This window comes from Diaphorina citri, unplaced genomic scaffold (assembly GCF_000475195.1).
Source record: "Diaphorina citri unplaced genomic scaffold, Diaci psyllid genome assembly version 1.1 scaffold177, whole genome shotgun sequence".
NCBI classification, from domain to species: Eukaryota; Metazoa; Arthropoda; class Insecta; order Hemiptera; family Psyllidae; genus Diaphorina; species Diaphorina citri.
The window spans coordinates 121,795-133,064 of record NW_007377614.1 but is presented as its reverse complement, the minus strand read 5'-3'; the positions used below and the strand labels follow the sequence as shown (position 1 = coordinate 133,064).

General features: G+C 38.2%; 1 long non-coding RNA gene and 1 pseudogene across 1 annotated transcript; both read left to right on the top strand.

Moving 5' to 3' along the window:
* Window positions 1–35: 35 nt before the first annotated feature.
* Window positions 36–153, top strand: LOC113465886 (annotated as a pseudogene).
* A 2,238-nt stretch (window positions 154–2,391) lies between these two features.
* LOC103505478 lies at window positions 2,392–3,163 on the top strand. The gene is made up of 3 exons (XR_541176.3): window positions 2,392–2,429; window positions 2,828–2,908; window positions 3,071–3,163. It is a non-coding gene; the product is annotated as an uncharacterized LOC103505478 (long non-coding RNA).
* The last annotated feature ends 8,107 nt before the right edge of the window (window positions 3,164–11,270 follow it).

The following is an 11,270-nucleotide window of genomic DNA, read 5'->3' as shown; positions in this document are numbered from 1 at the left end:
ATAGGCTACCTACACACGAGTCTGTTTGTCTGCAGTCCAGCGGCGACAGCACGTTGAATACACCACTTCCCGTTGGATCACTGGAGTTAAGCAACGTTGCGCGTGGTTAGTACCTGGATAGGTGCCTATCTGTGCAATCACGTGCTGCCTATTTATCTATTTCTGTTAATTCCATTGATTTTTTTTTTTTTTTTTTTGTCAATAATTATGAAGAAAATCAATACCTACCCACCTAAAATCTCTGGAAATTCCGATAATATCCCAAAGACAGCTGAATAAACAAATAAGTAAACATAAACATGTAGGTATACAACTCGTATTAAACGTATTTTATTTTTTTTAAGCACTCTTCTCACGAAATTTTCCTACCGAACACATATTTTTGCTCTAAAAAGATCAAAGAAATTCACTTTTTGTTATATTTCAAGTGTTAAAACAAATCGTAAAATTAGATAGTAAAATCCCGCTTCAAATCGAGTAACTTCAAAGGTAAGAATTTGCTGATTTTTACATAGGTATTAATAGGTACCTACATACCTATGTATATTTTGTATATTTACGTGCCCTACCTACCTAGGTATCTAGAAAGTCTTACCAGGATGAGTTTCTTCAGTTATTATAAGTAGGTACCTTACATAGATTTAGGTACCTCGTGTACTCATACCTACCTCTTTATTATTTTATCAAACGTTTTTTTTTTTTTTTTTAAGCACTCTTCTCACGAAAATTTCCTACCTAACACATACCTACCTATTTTTGTTCTAAAAAGATCAAAGAAATTCACTTTTTGCTATATTTCAAGTGTTAAAACAAATCGTAAAACTAGATAGTAAAATCCCGCTTCAAATCAAGTAACTTCAAAGGTAAGAATTTTCTGATTTTTACATAGGTATTAATAGATACCTACATACCTATGTATATTTACGTGCCTTACCTACCTAGGTATCTAGAAAGTCTTACCAAGCAGAGTTTCTTCAGTTATTATAGGTTGGTACCTTACATAGATTTACCTCGTGTACTCATACCTACCTCTTTATTATTTTATCAAATCAAATCAAATCATGGTATCTTTGTGGTAAAGCAGAGAGCTTTCTCACGACTTTGTGGGTATCACAGTATTACAAGTCTTTCATTTACTCAATCATCGTTTTTTTATTATCGCTCGTCTCTTCGACTTGTAATGCCGCCACTGGTCGTACCGATTAAAGTAGCTACTCAATTGTCCTCACGAGGCTGAGTGCACCCCGAACTCCAAGCACAGATCCGAAAAAAAACCTTGGCCTCGCCGGGAATCGAACCCGGACCTCCTGCGTACAAGCCTAGTGTGATACCCACTCGGCCACGGAGGCTACTATTATTTTATCTACTGCTGATAAATTATTCACTTCTTATCAAAAATCAGTTGAAGTCTGGTGTAACCTATCAACTATCAATCCGCCCTATCAATTGTTTATAAATGATAGCTCCCTACTTACTACTTAACCTACCTTTCTGCCTCCTTCAGGGACGAAGACAGTAGAATAGAATAGAATATACCTTGTTTATCCTGCCCGAATAGGAATGAAAAGTCCCTTTACCCCAGCAGTCTAAACAAGGTCTCGTATATTTGATGGGTTAAAAAATAATACATACAAGTAACAGTTCAGTAAAAAGATCTTGCTTAACTAGAAAAAAAAAAGAGGGTAGATGTGAGTTAATTAGTGGTAGTAGGGAATGACAATGAAATAAGATACAACAGGTAAAGATAGGTAGTGAAATAAGATACAACAGGTAAAGATAGGTAGTGATGCAGGATGTGACGGATGCAGGATGAGACGAAGTTGACAAGAAATAGTCTCGTCGAAAAATTGGAGACGAAAAATCGTCTCTTCGCATATGTTTCACAAACTTAGACCAAGTAAGAGTAGGTCTGTACCTAGTCCCGTGAACTGCAGAGTGTAACACCCATATTTATGAACAAAATGCTGGCTCTCAGCAAGTGCTCAAGCATCAATTCTAAACATCTGATTGGCCAAAATTTGTTTAAGACTTTTTTTTTTATTAATATTTATTATAGTGGTTTGTTTAAGACTGATCTGAGACCGAGAATTTTTGTTCATAAATACGGGTGTAAGACTTCAAATATGCTGGCCTTGCTTGGTAGCGCGTCTGCCTTGTAAGCGCTAGGCCGCGGGTTCGAGTTAAACTTCCGAGTTTAAACTCACTTAGTAGAACTGGCCATAAGAAGAGGGGAACGGGAAATTCCGAAAGGAAAGATGTGACTTGTGTTGCCCACTCTGTTACAGAGGTTACTCCCCTGATCTCATCATAAATGAATGAGTTTTATCACTCAATATGGGGGGCCCTTCCTTTAATACCTTTCAATGTTTCACCAAAGTTAACTATAAATACATGACTTTGATAAGAGACTTCTCACCACATTCACACAGGTAAGAGAGAGTGTGTGTGTGTGTGCGTGTGTGTGTGTGTGTGTGTGTGTGTGTGTGTGTGTGTGTGTGTGTGTGTGTGTGTGTGTGTGTGTGTGTGTGTGTGTGTGTGTGTGTGTGTGTGTGTGAGAGAGAGAGAAAGAGGAGAAAGGAAATTTTTAGAACAAAATACAAAGAAAATTATAAAAAGAAAGAAAGGGAGTAGAGAGGAGAGAGTAAAGTAAAAGGAAGGAGTATCTTTTAGCTTGGTTACGTGCATTCTCATACAAAGCACATTGCATACTCAAATATTATCCGGGCGTTCATACAATTTTTCATTAATTCTTTAATTTTTATTGTCCAAATTATTGTTAAGTAGGTAATTAATTATTGTGTTTTGTTTGACCGTGTGGTTTCGGCAGGTTTGGTTCTGCGATATACTCCTGAGACCCGGGTTCGAGTTCTACAAAGGCTACAAAGTTCCCATCACTCGAAATCTTCAGGTATGTTGAAATTATTTTAGGCAGCGTCTGCACTATAATCGATGGACATTATCTGAAACACGTCCATGACAGGCGGACCTGATCAGATCTACCTGATAGTGAGTGGCTGGCCTTATAAGAGAAGGGAATATCTTCTTGTAAACTGCTACACTTTTTTTCCAGACATATGTGGACTACATCAACGGCTTACCTCCTACAGACACTCCTGAAGTGTTTGGTCTTCACTCAAACGCTGATATCACGTAAGTTCCAGATTTACATAGCTACATTGAACGTGTAGGTATATTTGTTAACCTAAGGATAATTGAGGAGCTGGGTGCAAAAAGGGAAATATGGATTTTTTGCCCTTTTTGCGTAAAACGGTTTTTTGAATAGAACGTGGTGCGCTCTATCTTCCAGCGTTTGAACTGCAGTGATAACTTTTTTTTCGATGATTTGCAGCGTTTTTTGTAAACATACTTTTCAAGGATTTTGATGAAAAATTGAAAACTTTAAAGTTAAATATCTCAGTTTGATGATTTTCATTTATTGCACTTTTTGCACCCAGCTCCTCAATTTCCACCCTTTGAATTCTCCCGGGCTGCCCGACTCCTGCCCCTCCTCCAAAGCCAGTCAGTGTGAACCTAGGTACATAAAATATTATTTAAGAAAATATCGAAAATTTCTGCCAAATTTCAACAAAGTTTAATTAGGTACCTAATGTTCTATTATTTAGATGAGCAGTAGGTGTACATGTACATACATGCCTACCTAGAACATAGACCAAAGTTATCACGTTTGAAAGGTTAGAGGCTTTCTAGGCGCCATATTGTTTGGATAAGGTTTACTAGAGATGGATAACCTTTGATTATATTCTAGAAATAATCACTCTCTCGCTCTCTTTCCCTCCCTTTTTCTCTTTCTCTCTCCCTCTCTTTCACTCTCTCCTATCTCTCTCTCTCTCTCTTAGTTGCTAAGACTGTTAAAAGTGACCGAAAGGGGGGGGGGGATAAAACTATTCGGTAACCTCCATTACTGTCCTGAATGCTATTAGTACGAGAAAAATAAAATTTATCTAAAAGGCTTTTCCTAGAAAAATAGATGGCAAATGCTGTATTGGTAAGCAAAGGACGGCTTGCTTCCTAGTATTTAACCTAACCTGTTTTAGAAAACTTTCAAGTGTAGGGATACCAATTAAATTCAATATGCAACGAGTTACCAATAGCTCTCAATACCTTTTTGTATACAGAGTGGAAAAAAATGCTATAAGTCGAAGAGGTCGAAAGGTCGAATTATCGGGACATTTTCAACTGAAAACACTCTCAAACAATTTGGATCCACTTTCGATAGTAATTTTTTTTCAGAATTCACTGGGTTCAACCATTTTTTTATATAAATTTAAATACCTAGAATTTATTTTATTTTAATGGGATTCATTTTCTGTTACCTAACAGAATTTAATTTTAGATTGAATAGAATTGAATCTAGGTAAGTAAAAGATTTTAATTTTATATTAGTAAAATTTAATTTATTGAATAAAATTTAATTCTGTGTTCAACAGAATTTTCAGTTTAACTCATCGATTGTTTAAGTGTTTAAAAAAAGGTCATACCTTTAACAGAATTTTCAGTTTAACTCATCGATTGTTTAAAAAAAGGTCATACCTTTGTACGTTATCAGAAAAAAAACTACTACCTATGTATCTCGAAAACGAAGCCAAATCGACTTCCGACTGAAAACGACCTGAGCTTTTAGGCCTCTCAATTTGGTTAGAAAAAAAAATCGTTTTTCGTGTTCACCCTGTATAAAAAATCGTACTCCATTTCGGTCGAAAAGTAAAGTTCATTTAAAAAAGTTAACTTTTCCGTCCAAAGTGAGAAGAGGGTGGGAGAATTTGGGGGGGGGGAATTCGCGGTGGGAAATTTTGGGAGGGAAGTGGATTCTCTTAAATTTCGTTCCGAGAAGAACTTTCAAGAAAAAGGAGGGAGGGGGTTGTTAGTTAACTAAATAAATAGTTGCAACTTGACGAGAGGGAGAGAGAGAGAGTTAGAGAGAAAGAGAGAAAAAAAGAGAGAGAGAGTTAGAGAGGAGGAGAGAAAAAGAGAGAGAGAGAGTTAGAGAAAAAGAGAGAGAGAAAGAGAAAGAAAAAGAGGGAGAGAGGAAGAAAGAAAGAGAGAGAGAGAGAAAGAGGATAAAAGGGGAGAGAAATAACTCTTCGCCTCGTTAAAATCAAATATATCTTGGGGTTTTCAGTTCCAAGAACCAAAAATATCTTTGTCCTTAGAAAAATTTGATCCAAATAGTCAAAGGTAGAGGGAGAAGGAGCCAAAGAGTTTTTCCTTTTCCACTTCTTTCTTTTTCCTCTTCTCTCTCTCTCCTCTTCTTCCTCTTTCTTCTTCCTTTGTACGTAAAATAGCGAAGCTCTTGATTTTTCTTGTTCTTCTTCTTTCTCTTCTCCTGCTTCTTCTCCTGCTTCTTCTCCTCCTCCTTCTTCTCCTCCTCCTCCTTCTTTTCCTTCTCCTTCCCCCCCCTCCTTGTTCTACTTCTTTTCTGCCCGGACTTTTAGGAATCGCGTGTTACGGAGGATTTTACAGTAAGAACTTATAGGTGGGATTTACAGAGAGGGAGAAGGAGAGAAAATACCTAGGTATGGGTACACTTTCTTTCACAAACTACCTACATGCACACCTACCTACTTTATTTCTAGAAACTTCCTACCTACCTACCTACCTCCTCCTACCTATCCCCCAACTTTTCTTGTTACCTCCTATTACTTTTCTTGTTACATACCTGATTGTTATTTTAGGAACTAAGAACTATGTAGGTTAATTGGTAGCTAGGTAATTTAAAAGTAACTAATTTTAATTTTAACTTGACTAATTGTTATTTTACTTAGGTTACGATAATGTTCGTTCTCGGAACGGCTGGCTTTCCTCCTATCCTGTCTTCCTTCTCTCTTCGATTTCGGGACGATAAGACTTCTACCTTGTAAGCGCTAGGCCGCGGGTTCGATTCCCGCCCGGGGCGGATTTTATCCTGATGGGATAATGTTCGTTCTCGATGGAAGCGCTAGGCCGCGGGTTCGATTCCCGCCCGGGGCGGATTTTATCCTGATGGGATAATGTTCGTTCTCGGAACACCTAGGCCGCGGGTTCGATTCCCGCCCGGGGCGGATTTTATCCTGATGGGATAATGTTCGTTCTCGGAACGGGTTATAAGCGCTAGGCCGCGGGTTCGATTCCCGCCCGGGGCGGATTTTATCCTGTAAGCGCTAGGCCGCGAGTTCGATTCCCGCCCGGGGCGGATTTTATCCTCATGGGATAATGTTCGTTCTCGGAACGGCTCGCGCTAGACGCGGGTTCGATTCCCGCCCGGGGCGGATTTTATCCTGATGGGATAATGTTCGTTCTCGGAACGGCTGGTCTCCTATCCTGTCTTCCTTCTCTCTTCGATTTCGGGACGATAAGACCATAGCAGTTACAGTTCCCTCTGTCAAACCTCATAAAAAAAGTGGATAAAACAGAATAGAATAGATTAATAATGATTTTTCCTATTCTATTCTATATTCCCTCTCTACTTTCAATATTACTAGCCTCTCCTAATATTTTCCACTTCTTTGTCCCCTTTTTCTGTTCCTATTCCTCTCCCTCTTTCTTCTTCTTCCCCTCCATCCCCTCCCTGCTTTTTTGCTTAAAAAAAAGATCAGTGTTTCACCGCCGTTTTTATTTCGTAGCAATGAAACAACTGCTACATTAGACGCATGTGGTCTGTGTCGTAGCATGCCCATCCCGTAGTATGCCTCTCATCAGATGGGCGAGAAGAGACACAATACTTCCATTTAGATGGAAAAAAGTGTAGTAAGCTTCTACCTCCCCTTTTTTTTATCACAAGCTTCTTCAAAAAGAAGTTGTCAATATTTTCTCAAGATTATTTCTAAAGAAAAATAGACACTGAGTATCTATGGGTGGAAAAAAAAAACAATAACTTTTTATCTAAGAAAATGCTTTTTCCTCTCTCTCTCTTTCTCTCTCCTTCTTCCTCTCTCTCTCTCTCTCTCTCTTTTCCTCCCTCTTTTTCCACTGACTTTCCAACCCACATACTCTTTTTATCTGCTTTAATAAATAAATAATAAAAAAAGGAGAAAAAAAAAACTTACCTAGGTTACCTACCTAGAAATCTAGAAAAACACATGGAGAAATGGGAAATACTCTTAAGAGTAGAAAACAGAGAAAAAAAAACTCTTTTATTTTATTTTTTTATTACTTTTCTTTTTTTACTGCCTATGTCAAGTGGGACTTGGTAGCATATCTACAAGAGTAAAATAAAAAGAAAGAAGAAGAAGTAGGAGGAAGAGGAGAAGAAGAAGGAGGAAGAGGAGAAGAAGAAGAAGAAGAAGAAGGAGGAGGAAGAGGAGAAGAAGAAGATGAAGAAGAAGAAGAAGGAGAAAGAGGAGAAGAAGAAGATGAAGAAGAAGGAGGAAGAGGAGAAGAAGAAGAAGAAGAAGAAGATCAAGAAGAAGGAGGAGGAGAAGATAAAACTGGAAAAAAGGTTGAAGGGGCCTTTTAAAATGGTTTCCTATCCTGTCCTTAGGGGCTAAACAGGAGTGATACATGGAGGGAGGGAGAGAGGGGGAGAGAAAGAAAGGAATGAGAGAGATAACGAGAAAGTTTTGTACAAAGAGTAAGAAGACACAAGGTAGTGGGACTAAAGGGAGAGAGAGAGAGAGAAAAGATAGAGGGAATTAGAGAGAGAAAGATAGAAAGACAGAGAGAGAGAGAAATAAGAGAAAAAATAAACAAAGTGGTCCAAAAGGATACTTTTAAAAAGAGAACGAAGAAAGAGAGAGAGAGAGAGAGAGAGAGAGAGAGAGAGAGAAATAAGAGAAAAAATAAACAAAGTGGTCCAAAAGGATACTTTTAAAAAGAGAACGAAGAAAGAGAGAGAGAGAGAGAGAGAGAGAGAGAGAGAGAGTAATAGTAAAAAGAAAAGAGAGAGGGAATCAAGTAGGTATTTCCTTATTTGTTTAGTTTAGAGCTTTATTTTGAAAAGGTCTTTATGCTTGAAATAGAAAGAAAAAAGGAGAGAGAGAGAGAGAGAAGGAGGGAGTGAGAGAGAGAGAGAAGTAGAGAAAGAGAGAGAGAGAGAAGTAGAGAAAGAGAGAGAGACAAAAGCTTTCGAGTCATTCTAAGGATAAAAATGGTTCAAGTAACAGAAGAAGAAGAAGAGGAGATGCAGAATGGACGAAGGAGAAAGAAAGAGGAACCACAGAGAGATGAAGAAAAAGGAAGAGAGATGAAAAATAGAGAGAGAGAGCGGAGAGGGAGGGAGAGAGAGGATAAACGGAAAAGATAAAAAAAAGAGTTGAGTGAGAGAAAAATAGGAAGAGAGACAGAGAGTAGTAAAGGGAATGAAAGAGAGAGAAAAAAAAAAGAGAAACATAGGGAGAGAGATAGAGAGCGAGAGGAGAGTGAAAGAGGGAGAGAGAGAGGAAGAGAGAGAAAAAAAGGATATCCCGTAGTATGCCTCTCATCAGATGGGCGAGAAGAGACACAATACTTCCCATTTAGGTGCTGGGTCAACACCAGAAACAAGTAACCCGTAAATTATTTGCAATCGAAAAACGAGTACAAATTTTTGTCGATGGTGGGATTCGAACCCGGGACCTTCTGCATGGCAAGCAAGCACGTTACCACTAAAATTTTTGTCGATGGTGGGATTCGAACCCGGGACCTTCTGCATGGCAAGCAAGCGCGTTACCACTGGACCAACCGTGCCCCCTATATCAATTGTTTATAAATGATATAGCTCCCTACTTAGGTACCTTACTTTCTGCCTCCTTCAGGGACGAAGACAGTAATGCAGGATGAGACGAAGTTGACGAGAAATAGAGTCTTGTCGAAAAATTGGAGACGAAAAATCGTCTCGTCGCATAGGTATGTTTCACAAACTTTGACCAAGTAAGAGTAGGTCTGTACCTAGTTCCGTGAACTGCAGAGTGTAAGACTTCCAATATGCTGGCCTTGGTTGGTAGCGCGTCTGCCTTGTAAGCGCTAGACCGCGGGTTCGAGTTAAACTTCTGAGTTTAAACTCACTTAGTGCCTCCAACCACCAACTGACCACTGTCAACAATAACACCGCCATCATCGTCAGTTTCCTTGAAAAAGTCCACGGAGATGGACGAAACTCGAGTCGGATAATATCAAAACCGGAACGTTTATAATAATAATCACTTAGTGGACCTGGCCATAAGAAGAGGGGAACGGGAAATTCCGAAAGGAAAGATGTGACCTATGTTGCCCACTCTGTTACAGAGGTTACTCCCCTGATCTCATCATAAATGAATGAGTTTTATCACTCAATATGGGGGGCCCTTCCTTTAATACCTTTCAATGTTTCACCAAAGTTAACTATAAATACAACAAATAATCAGCCATACCTACAATAACTTATAGGAAATTTTATCATCAGCACCAATTAGCTATAGTCCATAGGTACATAACTATACATACAACAAATATTAGTATCATACCTACAACTGACTGTTAGTAAACTTACTAACTTACTATCGACCTTTAAATCAAGGAAAAAAAATGCCCCTCACCTAACCTTTCTAAACCTTTTTGATAACAGGGACCAGCGTTTGACCTTATCAATAAAACCACACTCAGTTTGTACCTTTATCTTCTATGTTATTTCTCATTTTCGTTCATTTTTTTAGGCGGGCCTTCGCGGGCCGCAAAAATGAGCTCGCGGGCCGCGGGTTGGACAAGCCTGTACTAGAATCTTCTTATTTCCTTTATATTGTATAGACTTAATAAGTTCAAAGTTTTTCTATGTATTTTTCAAGTGCCTTATTGTATACCACGTTTGTATTTACCGGTTCCGAAAGGAAAATACACCTTATCTACTGTGCCTTGGGAGACCTTAGTTGTACTATGTACCATGTATATCACTCAATAGATAGTATTTATATTTATTACGTACCTTTAAGTTTAGATTTCAAATTCCGTCCAAATTTATACTTTGTTTTCTAATAGCAAATATTTAATCAGTAGATCTATTCTATAGGTCAGTGGTTCTCAAACTTTTTTGCATGACGCCCCCTTTGGGCATATTCTCATTTTTTCACGCCCCCCCTACCTTACCCAACCCCTCGGTATATTATTTTTACCTACCTATGGGTTTTATGGAATAACAAAACGAGAATTTGAAACTTTGAGATTTTTTTTTATATTCAAGTAAAAATAATAATAATAATAATAATAATAATAATAATAATAATAATAATAATAAAAATGTTCGCTATGCCCATCTTTTTCTCCTCTGCTTTGAAGAAAAGCTTATGTCAGCTTGATTAAAGTGAAATATTTGATTAAAGACAATTTAGAAAAAAAATCTGCTGAAGCGAGTGAGCACTTTGCCAGGATAAGTGTTTAGAGATCCTTCAAAGTAGGCAGACGACTAGATGTAGGCGTTGTAGGTGGATGAAAAAAATAATAACTACAACTTAATTATAAAATAAATAACATAAAGGAAGAAAAAGCTGCCTTCAATGAAATTCTAGGATCATTAATTAAAATAATAACAATAATGAAAAAAAACCTTTAGAAGTTCTAAATAGTCAAGGAGTTTTCTAAGAAAAGTACTGTGCAGATCTAGGCTCTCTCTCTCTCTCTCTCTCTCTCTCTCTCTCTCTCTCTCTCTCTCTCTCTCTCTCTCTCAGTGACCGCTAAATTACTTGAATGCCCTTTTCTATTATACCTAATATGGTAGGTAATACCTGCTTATACCTAGGTACTTAGGACTTCAAGGTTCAGAGCACATCCTCTCATAGCCATAGAGATAACTATAGGTACCTACCTACCTACCTTTCTACTTAGCTCATTTGGAAACATGGGAATGGAAAATTTGTGCCCCAAAAATTTCCACTCCAGTCGAGATTCGAAGCCAGTACCTACCTTCGGGCCGAAGCTCAGCCTCAATATAGAAGAAAATTAAATATTAATTTAACAAAAAGGAAATAGAGGAATAATATATTTTAAAGATATTTGATAAAGGGAACTGTTTTTTTTTTAAGAGGTTTGACAGAGGGAACTGTAACTGCTATGGTCTTATCGTCCCGAAAGCGAAGAGAGAAGGAAGACAGGACAGGAGAAAGCCAGCCGTTCCGAGAACGAACATGATCCGTTCAGGATAAACTTCGCCCCGGGCAGGAATCGAACCCACGGCCTCGCACTTAGAAGGCAGACGCGCTACCAACCAAGCTGACTAGGCTGGCGAATAATACGAGTATTTAGGTGATGATAAAAAATGAGATCCATTGATATTCATTACCAAGTATCGAAAGATTCCGAGACGTTAAAATCACTAACTTCCCCAACTA